The 14,693-nt window shown below is 39.7% G+C and overlaps 1 protein-coding gene across 4 annotated transcripts in view; it reads left to right on the forward strand.

The window, feature by feature from the left end:
• The window catches only part of IL1RAP (interleukin 1 receptor accessory protein), a 135,633-nt gene that overhangs the window by 30,106 nt on the left and 90,834 nt on the right, over nt 1–14,693 (forward strand). Inside the window, exon 1 of one of the 4 annotated variants that reach the window (XM_014528795.1) lies at nt 9,630–9,738. The exons of 2 other annotated variants lie outside the window; for them this stretch is intronic. The gene's annotated coding sequence lies outside the window, so the exon portion shown is untranslated. Of the gene's footprint in view, nt 1–9,629; nt 9,739–14,066; nt 14,130–14,693 lie in introns of those variants that run through there. One more of the 4 variants, XM_014528792.1, reaches the window with a different exon arrangement.

Below are 14,693 nucleotides of genomic sequence, written 5' to 3' on the forward strand. Positions count from 1 at the left end.
TCACAGGAATCCAGGAGGTACTGGATGTGCAGAAATGGCAGGAAGTTTACTAGAGCATTGAAGGACTAGTTTCTATGAATACCGGTTACTGTTGTTCACTGTCATATTCTCATCCTCTCTCTTTTTCTCTCCATCTCACTCGCTACCTTCCTCCATCACAAGGCCTCTTTTGCCCTTTTGTCCTTCCGTTGTTGTTTTTTTTTGGTCTTTGGTGGACTAATGTTTGTGTGATTTTGATTCTGGAACCAAAAGCCTCAAAAAGCACAGAATTCTGTTTGGAAGGCATTTTACAAACCTTTCCTATGAGATTGTCTGTAGGAAAATTTCTTCCTGTCCTGGATATACAATGAACCATTTATTGGTCTTCAAGATCTCAATACTAACTCATTATTTTAAAATTTATTATTTTTTTTTCTTCCAGAAATTTATTTGACCATTTCTTCTTGTTTTGCTGCTAGCTTGCAATAACAAGAATTAGTCTTCATTCTCGTGTGTGTCTGTGTTTTAGTTATTTTTTTCCCCCTAAAATTTATTGTAGTAAATTTTATACTTATTATAGGCTTAGGAGGTATTGGGAAAATATAATTAAAAACAAAACTTCTCAACCCCAAAATCCTCTCCACAATGATATGAGGGAAAGAAAACACCTTTATTTTTGAATAAGCATTAAACCAGATGTGATGCATATCACAGGCAAGCCACTAAGAGACTGCAAAGACAGAAAGAAATGTCACCCTTTTATAAAGCCACGCAGCCTATTGCATATGAGTTTTCAAGATGACCAATAACATGTCTTCAAGTTAGAAGACTTGGTAGCATCATTTGTAGCACATAGTCCATCCTGACTTTACTTGGTAATGGGGATGACTACCTATCTTATTTAATTGACTTTATCCAAAGGGAAAAAAAACAAAAAAACTTCTCATATCTTTATTTTTTAACTGTATTTTATTGTGATAATACTTAATATAAGATCTACACTCTTAACAAAATTTTAAGTCTACAATGCATTATTTTTTTACTGTAGGTATAATGTACGAGCTCATTTAGCTTCCATTTCCCCCTCCCCCAGTCCTAGGTAACCACTATTCCACTCTTTGATTCTATGAATTTGACTGTTTTATGTTACTCATATAAGTGGAATCATGCAGCATTTCTAATTCTGTTACTGGATTATTCCACTTACTATAATATCCTCAAAGTTTATGCTTCTTGTGGCATATTGAAGAATTCCTTTCATTTCTAAGGCTGCATAGTATTACAACATTTTCTTTGTCCATTCATTTGTGGATGGGCACCGGCTTTTTCCACATCTTGGCTTTTGTTAATAGTGCTGCAATAAATATGGAGTAAAGATATGACTTCAAGATCCTGATTTTAATGTTTTTGGATAAACACTCAGAAATGGGGTTGCTGGGTCTGACTCTATAACTTGGAGAAAGGTGCACCATTTAGGTTCTTGCCTTCCCATAGAGACTGGGAGGTATCACCCCTATCTTGATGCTTACATTTCAAAAAGATGATCCCCAGGTCTCTGAGAAAGACATTTCTATGGCACAAAGCTGACAAGAGACTTATCTAGTCTTCAAAAGGATTTATCGAAAGAGATGAGAAAGTACCCAATAATTAGTATTTTTCTAAAACAAATGCTCTGACAAAAAGGAGCAGCGGGAAATCATTTCCCTTATTTTCAACAAGAATGAAGCCTCGTATTTTTAATTTGTATTTGCTCTTACAGAGCCTAGAACTTATTTTCATGTATTTAACTAATGCAATGCAGAATTTAAGTCTTAGTTTTTTTCTGAGTTTATGATCAACCAGAGATTCAGCTGAGGTTTGTCTTTGGCCTTGTGTAACAAATTATATACCTTCCTGTTGGAATCTGATTTAAAAATTCATTCACATTTCTACATTTTTATTTTTTTTACTGTGGCAAAATATACATAAAACTTACCATTTTAACCATTTTAAATTAAGTGCATTCACATTGCTGTTCAACTGTCATGGCCATCCATTTCCAGAACTTTTACATCTTCCCAAATTTCAACAGAAACTGTACCCTTTTTTAGACACTAACTCCCTGTTCCCTCAACCCCTGGCAAAGGCCACCATTAGCATTTTAATCTACCTGTTAAAAACTGCCTGGATGAGATCAGGGGCCACCACGGTGATTTGCAACAACATGGATGGACCTTGAGAATATCATGTTCAGTGAAATAATTCAGGTAGAAAAAGTTGAGAACCATATGACTTCACTCATATGTGGGATTTAAAACTGAAAGCAGCAAATGAACAAACAAGAAAACAAGCAAACAAAAAACCTCACAGACACAGATAGCAGTATTCTGGTTTTCAGAGGCAATCAGGGAGGGGAGATAAGGGGCAAAAGGGACCAATACAGTGGGGCCTTGACTTACGAGTGTCATGACTAATGAGTTTTTTGAGATACCAGCTGTCTCTCCGCTGATTTTTTGCATTGAGTTGACAGAGTAATTTGAGTTAACGAGCTCCTTAACGAGCTCGGTCTCAGAAGAAGGAATTAAACTCGTAAGTCAAGGCCCCACTGTATATGGTGATGGAAGATGATTTGACTTTGGGTGGTGGGCACACAATGCAATATACAGATTATGTATCATAGGATTGTACACTTGAAACCTATATGATCTTATTAACCAATGTCACTCCAATAAATTGAATAAAAAGGAAACTGCATAGAGAGGAAAGAAGAGTTCTGTTTGCCCAGGATTCGAAATACAAAAGTATTTTCTTGGGAAACTGACAGGGGGAAAACCACATTACAACCATTGAATGTTGCGGGGGGTGGGGAGGGTCAAGCAGGGAAAAAGGAGACATATGTAAAACTTTAGGCAATAAAAAACAAAAAAAAAAATGTTGAATGTGGTGCCCCCTATATTCATGAGATGGTACACTAATTATAAATAATCTAAGTCTGTGCCATTCCCAGAAATGTCTAATTTGTGTCACTTCATTTATTTCCAAAGTAATAAAAACTGCTTTTTTAGTAAAATATTATTGCTTGTAATTCTGGGATTTTACTTATGTAGATTGACATTTTCTACTATCATTGCTTTAGTGAATCTTTTATCTTTCTTAATTGATCTTTTGCTGTATTTTGTGATACCCAGCAAACTAAATAAGGAGCAGTTCCTTCCCCTGTTTTGCTTCTAGCCAACCACGGGCACTGGGGAGAAAGATGTAGAAGCATCGGTGCTGACGATCTGCTGCAATCAGAGAACCTTATTTAAAACCCAGCTTTTCTATTTGATTGCTATGATAGCTTGAGTAAGACACTTCACCTTTTTGCACCTAATTTCTTCATCTTGTAAAACAGGAAAATCATATTCCTTTCTGAATAAGTGTTGTGAATATCAAATCACATAAGACCTGAAAAGAAGCACTGGGTATACTGTCAAAGTGTGGATTATTTCTGTTGAATAAGGTACCTGGCAGGGAATTGGAAAATATGTGTTGAATGAACAGATATTGTTCTCAAAGTGAAATTTCTGAGGGTTCTCTCCTCCCCACACATACTCCTGGCCTGCCTGATAACCTCCACTCTCTGTTTTGCTCTGGTTCCTGATCACATCCTGCTCCAGGTTTAAAATAACTAGAGCTGTTTAGCTGGTGTTGCTCAGTGGTTGAGTATCTACCCATGAACCAGGAGGTCATGGTTCAATTTCTGTTCGGGACACTTGCCTGGATTTCTAGCTTGATCCCCAGGAGGGGGCATGCAGGAGGCAGCCAATTAACAATTCTCTCTCATCATGTATGTTTCTATTTCTCTCTCCCTCTCGCTTTCTCTCTGAAATCAATAAAAATATATATTTAAAACATCTCTAGAGTTCACATTTTGCGGAGAGATAGAAAGGGTCCAAAGGCATGTTTGTTATGTTCTCTCATTGGCTCTTACTTTGTAAGTCTAGCTGCTTCCTCAGAGCTTTGGAGCGGTTAGTTAGAAAAACAGTCATCTCCTGGAAAATATCCAGTAGGAAGAAGGGACTTTCCTTTTCCCCCAGCAGCAGCATGCACAGGAAATTTCATGCTGGCCAAAAAAATAATGAGCAGCAGTAATGTTGAATCAGACACCGTGAATTCAAATTCAACGATATTCCAGGGCTAGTCCCAGGAGTCCCCTATGTGGACACTGGGCAGGAGTCACTGGGGGTCTTCTCTTGTTCAATGTCATCATCAAGCACAGGATAAGTGCAAATGTGCATATTATAAGGCATAACCAAGTCTTACACTGACAAAGCAGATGGCAATCGCAGGGTATTCTTGTAAACTGACAGATTTCGGTGAGAACACACCTCCCTGAAGATGATCTGGAGAAGAAGATAAGTGTTGAGAGACCAGAGGTGTGGAAAACAATGGAAAGAGTGGGGAGCAGCCTGTAGGAACACCCTGCCGCGGGCAGAGGAGGTGTGGAAAACAATGGAAAGAGTGATGGTATTTTCCTAGACTGGGGAGCAGCCTGTAGGAACACCCTGCCGCGGGCAGATGATCTGCTACTCCATACAGAAGCTGGCAATCATTCAGTGCACAGCGCTGAGCACTCTCCGTGTGCCCGGCTTCAGGCTTGGCCCCTGAGACAAGCATCCATCAGAGGTAAGGGTCTCGAGAAAAAAGACATACACATTTAATTGCAGTACAGAATAAAAAATGACATTAATGGGACCAAAGGGAAAGTTGTAGGGAGGATACATTACATCTGGCCAAGAGAAGAAGGGAGGTACCATGAAGGAAATGGCTTTGGAAATAGATCTTGAAGGATGGGCAGTGTCTGTATATGTGAAGACGAGCATGCAGGGCATTCCAGGCAGAGGGATGATTAAGAGGGAAGGGGGAAAGGGGTGATTTATAGCACTATCTCTATGTGCACCTGTGGCCAGAGTCCAGGTTATATGAGGAGCGGAGCAGAAAGGGTTGGATAGGGGAGTTTTGCCACCAAATCCAGAATGGCGAACGAAGGCTATCAGGGGAAAAGAATTAAGATGAGCTGTGTGGGAAAATCGATTTGGTCCTTGTCATCAGTCAGCCTTTACAAGTGTCCTCGCAGCCCTGAAAACTTTCCTGAGGCTTTTACCACCTTCTTGTTTGTGATGTGGTAAACTTTTTTCGGGAGCAACTTTGGAGAATGATATTTTAGTCTGTTTTCAAGCATCAGTGAAAGGAAAGGGTATATATGTGCAAAAAAAAACTACTACTGGTTTTTAGGTCAGCCTAATGAACCCATGCATTTCCTCATCTTTCTTTTCAGAGAAGGGCAGACAATTAAAAATAATAGCTCTTCTAATTTTTTTTAGCATATATTAAGGTCACAGACGGAAAGGTGTTATTTACTGGGTCTCGTCATCTGTACTGTTTCCTTCTATAATTGGAGAAATAATAGCTCCCCCTGTTTTCCTTTTCTTTCCCCATGGCATCTAATGTTCTGATTTTGCAACAGGCTTCGCACATCCAAAATGCTAGAAGTGAAATCTTAAGTAACTCCAATTAGCTATACTGACCGAGCATAACATCACTATACTTAAATTCAGCAGCATGTCTTATGTCTCATTTTTGGTAACCATTATGATATTTTTTCTACATCAGCTTGCCACAGGGATAGCTCAGCAAATTAGAAAATTGATTCGAATTTCCCACTTTCTCCCCCCAATTAAGAATTCATGACCCTTATCTCACTAGGAGTTTTTTTCTAATATGCCCCGTGAGAGAATTTACAGGAATTTCTCCAGCTTGGTTTGTTGCCTTATACAGATGAAACCCCTTATTTTTCTGAAAGAACCTCAGTCAGCATTTCTAAACTCTGCCAGGAATCCTAGTGCTTAGAGATATTCTAAACAGAGATTCATAAAGTCCATTAAGTTTGAGGAACACTGTAAATGATTCCTAAGTAATTTAGTTTCACAGCGTACATTAGCATTCTAAAGACCCCCAGAAATCCTGTAGAAAAAGATAACTTTTAACCTCATTTTCACCTAATATTAATCACCCAATGTTTCTCTAAAATGAGGGCACAATACTAAAACATATACAGACAGTCCTCGGGTTACGTTGGACTCGACGTAGGTCGTTTTGTGGTTACATCGCCATCTCCCATTCATTTATATAAAAAAAGTTCCGTCATTTCGACATATGTACATATGTGCTTTATGTTTTTTATCATTTATTTACCACAAATAAAGGTCAGGAGTTATCTTTCTTTTAATTATTATTATTATTATTTTTTTTACTGTTTCACTTCATTACTGCTGTGTATGTGCTCCGTGTGCGTGACGTAGGTGCTTATGTAGGTGGGTTCCGACTTAAAGGTGAGCATCGCATTACGTCGCGCCATAGGAATGGATCTCCTACATAACCCGAGGACCGACTGTATATTTTTAAAAGCATTCTACAGAAGCCCAAGCTGGACAATATGGATCAATATGTGGCCTTCAGAGGGTCTAACTTAATCCAAGAATACAATTCAAAAAAAATATCAATAGCCTTGCATTTAGACAGATGTATTGAATTCATCATTTGTCTACCAAACAAGATTAATGTGAGGATTTTTTTGTAACTTGGCGATCCTTTAAACCCTGTCTGTATCAACAGAGCTGCTACATCTTATATTATTTTCCTAAATCCGAAGAAACACCAGAGGGGACTGAAATAATAAGACAGTAATTTCGGCTGCAGAATGCAGATCTCGCTGACCCTGTGGGGTTATTGCAGAGTAAGATTAATTATGCAGATGTGCCACCCGAGGCTTTGGAGTTGAAGTCCCCTGTTGTAATTCACTGCAGGATCATTCATGTAGCCAGCATTTTGATATGATTATTATTCCACCACGGTTTTATCCGCCCCTAGACAATTACAGAACCACTTACCAGCATCTCTCATTGATTTCTTATTTAAAATTCCCAGGGCCACGGCAGGCATTCAGGTCCTGTTGTTGGCGACAGCTACAGATCAATGGCGTGGAGCAACAGGGGGTTTTCTTTAGGACATGACAGATGCTGAGATTGTTTGCTAAGCAGAAGACAGACACTGGGACTCCAGTAGGAAGCAGTGTTTCTGGGGCCCAATGTCTCTAACACAAAGGTTTAAAGTAATGACAGCAAGAGCAGAGAAGATGCGTATAGCAGGAAGATCATGAGATTTGGTGTCAGGATGTCTGAGTTTGAACACTGGTTTCACGATTTATTATCTGGGCCACTTCGGGGAAATCACTACTTTTTCTGTAAATAGTGTTTTCTGAAAATAGTGTTTCTGGGCCCCCATATCTCTAACACAAATGTTTAAAGTAATGACAGCAGGAGCAGAGAGGGAGCACAGAGCAGAAAGAACATGAGATTTGGTGTCAAGAAATCTGAGTTTGAACACCGGTTTCACCATTTATTATCTGTGCCACTTTGGGGAAATCAGTTCTCTTTCTTGTAAAATGAGATTGCTATTAAATGCCAAACTGCTGGCAGTCTTCTGAGGTTTAAATGAATATATGTGTGTGTGTGTGGCGGGGGGGGAACAACAACTTTGTGAATGGCAAAGTGTTTTAAATGTAGTTTTTGTGCTAATGAGAAAGGCTTCCATTCTTCATCTGGCAGAGTCAGCATAATCAAACATGCCTGTTATGGCCCAGTTGCTTGGGTAATGTCCTGTTGACTCCTCTAATGGCTGGTGCTGCTACCTAGGGCAGAATGTGGTCACCATGCATTGATATGATTAGCAGCTTCAAGGAGTGTATGCCCTTGAAATGATGTGCAGAATAAAATTCCCTTTTCTAATTGCTATGCTTGGTCCATGGTGTTAGGGACTTCATAACTGCAAGATAATACCCATCTAATTAGAATTTTTCAACAACTTTTTCTTCCTGTTCTATGCTCAGTGGAAACAGTAAGGCTTACTTTATTTTAATTTTGCCCAAAATGCATTTCTTATTGCATGGATACATTTTGGAGTGTTACCCATCTTCGGAGTGCAGCAGTAAAGCCCATCTTGTTCAAAGAGGTCCCCTCCCCTCCATACCTTCATAATTCTGTTCTTCATATTAAAATGCGAGTGATTCCTTTCTTAGAGCATGATGCTTGGACTCATTTGTATCCTATATCCTATATAATAAAAGCCTAATATGCTAAGTGCCAGGTCGTCCAGTCGGCTGTTCAACCAATCAAAGCATAATATGCTAACGATATGCTAAGGCCGCTCAACTGCTCGCTATGATGTGCACTGACCACCAGAAGGCAGATGCTCTGACTAGTAGGTTAGCTTGCTGCTGGGGTCCAGCTGATCAGGACTGAGCAAGACAGGCCGGGCATGCCCTGGAACCTTCCCGCGGTCCCTCCCTGGCTGGCCAACTTCCTGCGTCCCTCCTCGGCACTGGTGGGGTCTCTCAGCCTGGCCTGCACCCTTTCGCAATCCAGGACCCCTCGGGGATGTCAGAGAGCCGGTTTTGGCCTGATCCCGTAGGGCAGGCCAAGGGACCCCACTGGTGCACGAATTTGTGCACTGGACCTCTAGTACTTAATAATAGCAAATACAGCTAAACTGCTTTGTACAGTTAAAGAAATAACAGCAAATATTCTTTTAGGCATTTTATATAATGTTAACTCATATAATTCTGTCAACAAACAGATAAGTAGGCACTGTTATTCTATTTTACAGTTGAGGAAATTAAGGCACAGACAGAATAAGTAACTTGCTAAATATTCCACAGATACTAAGTGGCAGAGGCGGGGATTGGAGCATTGAACTCAAAGAATTCAGCTTTTAACTACACTGTTATAATTAGCAACATGCATGCTGGAGATCCCTACTAGGTTGTGAATTCCTAGATGCCTGGGGCATGTTAAAATCTGTTTCATCCTTTAGCATTTAGCACAGAGGGTCCACATAGTAGGTATTCAGTGACTGTTCATTAGCTTTGCATTGGGAGGGGGGAGAAAGCTCCTGAAAAGTTTATGGTGCATCCACAAAATGCCTCATTTGTACTGTCAGTATACATATATTTTTAGTATATGTTTCACCCTCTTGCTTAATTTTCTTGTCAAAGCATTTTCAAAGCTCCCACTGCACACTGCTTGAGCACCTCTCTGGAAGGGTACTGTTTTTCCAAGTGGCTGTATGGTGAAGATAAGGCATACTTGTTGAAATTAGGGTCACTTGAATTTTCAGTACTTTATGGATCAATACATAATAGCCCAATAAAATTCCCAGAATTTCTCATTCTGCTGAAAGGGCAATTGCATGCTCTTGCTTTATTTGCAATAAAGTCACCAAATGTCAAATGTGTATGTAAAGATCTGTGCACCAGAGCCCCCACCCTGTCCCTCCATCCAGAGCGATTCGGTGGACTGAGGTCACATCCCAGACTACAGGACTGGTGGGTGCCCATTGCCATCTGTCAGGATGATCCTGGTGTCCAAAAATCAGTGAAAGAAGCCATAGAATTTTCTCAGCAGGGCCACAGACTCACACAGAACTCCTCAGTGTTAGTTCAGAAGGGGATTTTCTTTAACACTTTAGATACAGAGAGATGGGATTTTCTTTAAAGCTCTCTACTTGGGGTTTATGTGTTCCCAGGAAGACTTGGAGTATTGTATTTGCATTTCAGGGACAATTGGGGTTGGGGATGGGAGGATACCTGGTGGGCCTTGCTCTCCAGCAGACAGAAAGCCTGAAGGCAGAGGCTGTCCTGAGGTCCTGGTGTTTTCCCACAGTTGGCACAGTGTTGGTCTGGTATGTGGTGAGACTTCCGTGAAAGTTCTAATGTAACATTTGCCTTTAACTCTTTTTTTAAAACAATATATTTTTATTTATTTCAGAGACAAAGGGAAAGAGAGAAACATTAATGATGAAAGAGTCATTGATTGGCTGCCTCCTGCACACCCCCTCCTGGGGATTGAGCCTGTAACCCAGGCATGGGCCCTTGACTGAAATTGAACCTGGGACCCTTCAGTCCCCAGGTGACGCTCTATCCACGGAGCCAAACCAGCTAGGGCTGACTTTAACTCTTCTTAATCAAACTAGTTGTGGAAACAGAGGCACCGGGATAATTAAGTGCAGAGGCAAAGCCACACAGCCAGTTAATACAAAAGTCAGTACTTGGACCCAGACTCACCCCCCTCCCTGCTCTGTTTGTCTGTGTAATTGATAAGGAGGAGCCCTTGGGGCTGCTTGAGTAGCTGAAGCTGCTGATGCTTCCAGGTCCCTGAGCAGGTGGGCATGTGATGTGTGATGCTCTGGTCTGATAGATGATCCCTGGCAAGCCAATCTTTTTTCTCCTGACAGAAGCAGGAAGATGACATGGGGATATGCTCTTGTAAAAGGATAACCGACTGTGTTGTGAGACCAAGAATGGCTTAGATCCAGTCCAGTCCAATGTTTAAGGCAGGCTCACTTTTTAGGCAGTGGATCTTGAAGAGAAGTCACATCTGTTTACAGCCATCCCTGGAGAAGACTGTATCCTGTGGATGATCATTAGCCCAGCTCAGGAATCTCATGTGCATGTGATTACCTGTATAAAATAAAGCATCAACGCCCTAACTGGTTTGGCTCAGTGGATGGAGCATTGGCCTGTGGACTGAAAGATTCCAGGTTCGATTCCGGTCAAAGGCATGTACCTTGGTTGCAGGCACATCCCCAGTAGGAGGTGTGCAGGAGGCAGCTGATCGATGTTTCTCTCTCATCGATGTTTTTAACTCTCTATCCCTCTCCCTTCTTCTCTGTAAAAAAAAAAATCAATAAAATATATTAAAAAAATAAAGCATCAACACCTCATATCTGCATCATTCTTCACTGTTTATGAAGCTTTTCCATCAAATCTAATTTGATCTTTAAAGCAGCTCATGAAGCAAATATTTGTTATACTATTTCACTGATAAGGATGCCAGGATCCACAGGGGTTAAGTAAATTATTCAAGGGCACACAGTTCAAGAGTGACCAACAGCAAACTAAACAGAGGTGGACTGTGTCCTAGGAGGTGGTGGTTGTTGTTTTTTCCCCTATTACCCCGCAGTTATGTGTTTATTGTACAAAAGCATTGGGCTGTGTACTGTGGACACAAACTTGGAGTCCTAGTCCAAAAAGGGATGGGAAAAGAGAAAAACCTAAATAAAACAGATCAGCACAGAAATTCCTCAGGGCTCTAAAGGAGAAACAGATACCTGCCCAGTTTTTAGAAAAGGCATTTTGTACTTCAGCCAGCGGCAAGATAAAGAGAACTGGGAAAGGATGCAGAGGGGGAAGGGCAGCTGTGGGAAGGTTAGCATTCATTTCCTTTCTCTGGTTGCCAGTTTCATCTCAAGTAGAGTTGAATGATTTTGAAAAGCATCTGCATCTTATAGATTGAGAATTGATCTGGGAATTAGAGCCTGGGTTCTCCCTTCTCTCATTAGAGCTTTCACTCTATCAGTATTCCCAATGAAACCTTGAGAGGTTTAATGCATGAAAGAGGGGTTCATGGTCAAATAGCATGGTTAATGCAGTGTTAAAACAAGTCAACCACGATATTTACTTGGTAGATTACCAGAGCTTTTTAAAGGCTAATGTGTACTGTGAGTATTCAAGACAGAGCTATGTGACATGTTACTTTTCAAATTCAATTTGGCCACTTGGTCCTTTGGCAGAGTGCACATTATGGGATATGACCATTTCCATCAAACACTTCAGTGTGATTATAGTGTACTTGATCATCGATTTGTTCTTTTCTCTATTTTTTCCTTTTGTATTTATAAGTCCGATTTTGCTCCTAAACTGTGTGATCCGGGCTTATAAAAACCGTTGTGTTCATTTCTTTAAACTGCAGTTTCTGTTAAAGTGTATGAAAGAAAGACCCAATAAATACTTCTTGATTTGAACAAAATTTGATTCTGTAAATGCAGAAGCTGGAGTGCACAGTTTTTATGGAGAAATCTATGAAAGCTCGACCACAGTTTTGTTGCCTGTGGCCTCTCTAACAGTCTGCAGACGGTGTCTTTCTCTGGAGAGCCTCACAGACAGGATCGTGATCTTCAGACCATTCCTTTGAATCAGAAAGGTTATTAGTGTCGATGTTGTTATATGAAATGTAAAGGAAGAAAACCTCAGGCTAAGAAGCTACTCTATGCTGGGAAACGTGATGACTTTCCTAACCTGGAGGAGACTAGATAGATCTTGGTTGAGAAGGTGATGTGACTGGTTTGTGTCAGTGGTTGGTTATAATACCACCCAGCTCTCTACTTGAACTTCCCGTGACATCGCACTTCCCCGGAGAGCAGAGAGGTCTGCTGCAATGCTGCTCCCTTGCCGTGGGTCCAACAGTTCCAGGAGGACAGGGACATTTTTATTCCCTCCTTTTTGCCCAGAACTTGAGAAATATATGTTGTTCAAATTAGAAGAAATGTTATATATATTCATCATAAATATCCAGTCCCTCCCCCAGCCTTGAAATTCTGAGATGACTCCCTACTACATTCTGTGTTGGATTTTAAGCTACTTTTTTTTTATTTAAAAGGTTGTACATAATGTTGTCCAGTGCCTTTTACTAATCTTTCCCTGTTGTTTTAAACCATCCTTTAAATTCAATCAAGCAAAAGTTTTTCCAGACTTTTTATGCAAGCATGACATATAAATGGTAAAGTATGTAAATACTAAGCATAGAGATGGATGAACTTTTACAAATGCATCATCATGCAACCATCATCATACTAAGAAATAGAACATGACCAGACCTTAGAAACTTCAATCTTACAACTGCCTACCAATATCTCCAAAAGCAATCCAGCAATTAAATTAAGTTATAAAGTAAGCAATTTATAGCATATTTTCCTTTTGATTTTAAAGTCTCCACTACTTTGGATTCTTTCAAATTTAAACGAAACAAAACAAAAAATCCCAGGGTATTTTATAATGTCATAACACCTTATATTATTGTGTAATTATAGCACTTTATAATTACAAAGTCTTCTTTCACATGTCACATCATTTGGTCCTTGACAACAGTCCTAGGAGATAGTCAGGGCAGAAGTTTTTACTTCCATTAAAAAGAAAAAGAAGCCGAAACCGGTTTGGCTCAGTGGATAGAGCATTGGCCTGCGGACTGAAAGGTCCCAGGTTCGATTCCGGTCAAGGGCATGTACCTGGGTTGCGGGCACATCCCCATTGACCACGATTTCTCCATGTTCAAGTTTTATTATGTTATATAGGTACTAGACTTATCGGGGTGAGCACTTCATAAGGTATATGAATGTCTAATCACAATGTTGTACATCCTTAACTGAAAAGTAAAAAAATTCATTGTAGAGCATATTATAACAATTGTGGCTTTCCTGTAAGTTAGAGAGGCCTGATTTATAACTATACCTGTCTTCTCTGAAGTATTTGGGGAACAGAGCATTAAATTTTGACCTAGGATAGTAAACAAAGTGTAGGATATGGCCAGTTTTTCCCAATGGTCAATAGTCAACTAAAAAAAAATTAACTTGTGTTCTTCTTTGTAAATAATATTAATGGTAGCTCACATTTGTCTGCTGTTTCACAGTTTCTCAATTGTACTATCTCATTTACTAAGAGTTAATGATACCCAGCCTTTACTGAGAGATACTATGTTCATGGACAGTGCTAATCACTCCATGGGAATTATCAAGTACACTCCTCCCAAAACAACTGATGAGGCAAGTATTAGTCTCTATCGCCCCCACTTGCTGAAGTGATGCCTTTTCTAAGTGGTCAAAACTCCTGCTTCAGTATCTTAAAGTACAGAAAACTTAATCATCAAATTTTCCACCCACTAAGAAAAGGGTACACTGAAATACTCTTCTTGTCCTCATTGAAAAGGGTACATGAATGCTTAGCTTGTCTATCTTAAATTAGTCATCAATGCAGTGACCAGGAAATTCACTTTATCTATCTAAGTGGTTGCTGTGAATATTCTTTTCTTCTTCTCTGAGGCTGTCCAAGATCAAACAGTTAAACTTAGAACTTCAAGTTCAGTTCTCTTTCACTTTCATCTCACTGAAAAACTACTTCTATTTCTCTTTGTGATATTTCTTCCCTCACTCCACAGGACATGGTGCTATTCAGAATATTAAAGAACAAAAGGGAATCAATCTGCTCATATCCTATTCCAAACTTTGAAAGACTGCAGGTGGTATGTTATGTTATATATGTCTCCTCAGATTTTCAAAGACTTTGAAGGTATTTAGAAAGAAAGGGAGAGGCAATAGCTAATGTTTTCTGGTGTGAACTTGGACTCTGCTGGTTGTATCAAGGTTAACAACTTTGGCTTCATATGCTGAAAGTTGGGATAATTCATTGATCTCTCTATGTTCCTGGACTGCTAGACTTTTCTGGAACATTCAGTACTTAATGACAGGACTCTATTATTTTTAAAGTAAATGTTGAAAATAGAAACCATATTTAGGTTAAAACAGCTTTATTTAAACTAGAGGAGTTCACAAATCATTTGTGGATATTTTTTAAAAGAAAGATCATGTCACTTAAAAATATATTTTAATCAACATACAATAAAATAGACTTTTTTGAATTACAGCTCTATGAATAATAACTCATGTATCAATTCATTTAATCACTGCCCCAATCAGGATATGGAACTGCTCTATTCCCCAAATAACTCTTTTGTGCTATCTATCCCTGTATAGTCACACCCTCATATTACCTCTAGTCCCTGATCTGTTCTCTATCACTCTAGTTT

The sequence above is a fragment of the Myotis brandtii genome, unplaced genomic scaffold (genome assembly GCF_000412655.1).
Source record: "Myotis brandtii unplaced genomic scaffold, ASM41265v1 scaffold652, whole genome shotgun sequence".
In the NCBI taxonomy this organism is placed as follows: Eukaryota; Metazoa; Chordata; class Mammalia; order Chiroptera; family Vespertilionidae; genus Myotis; species Myotis brandtii.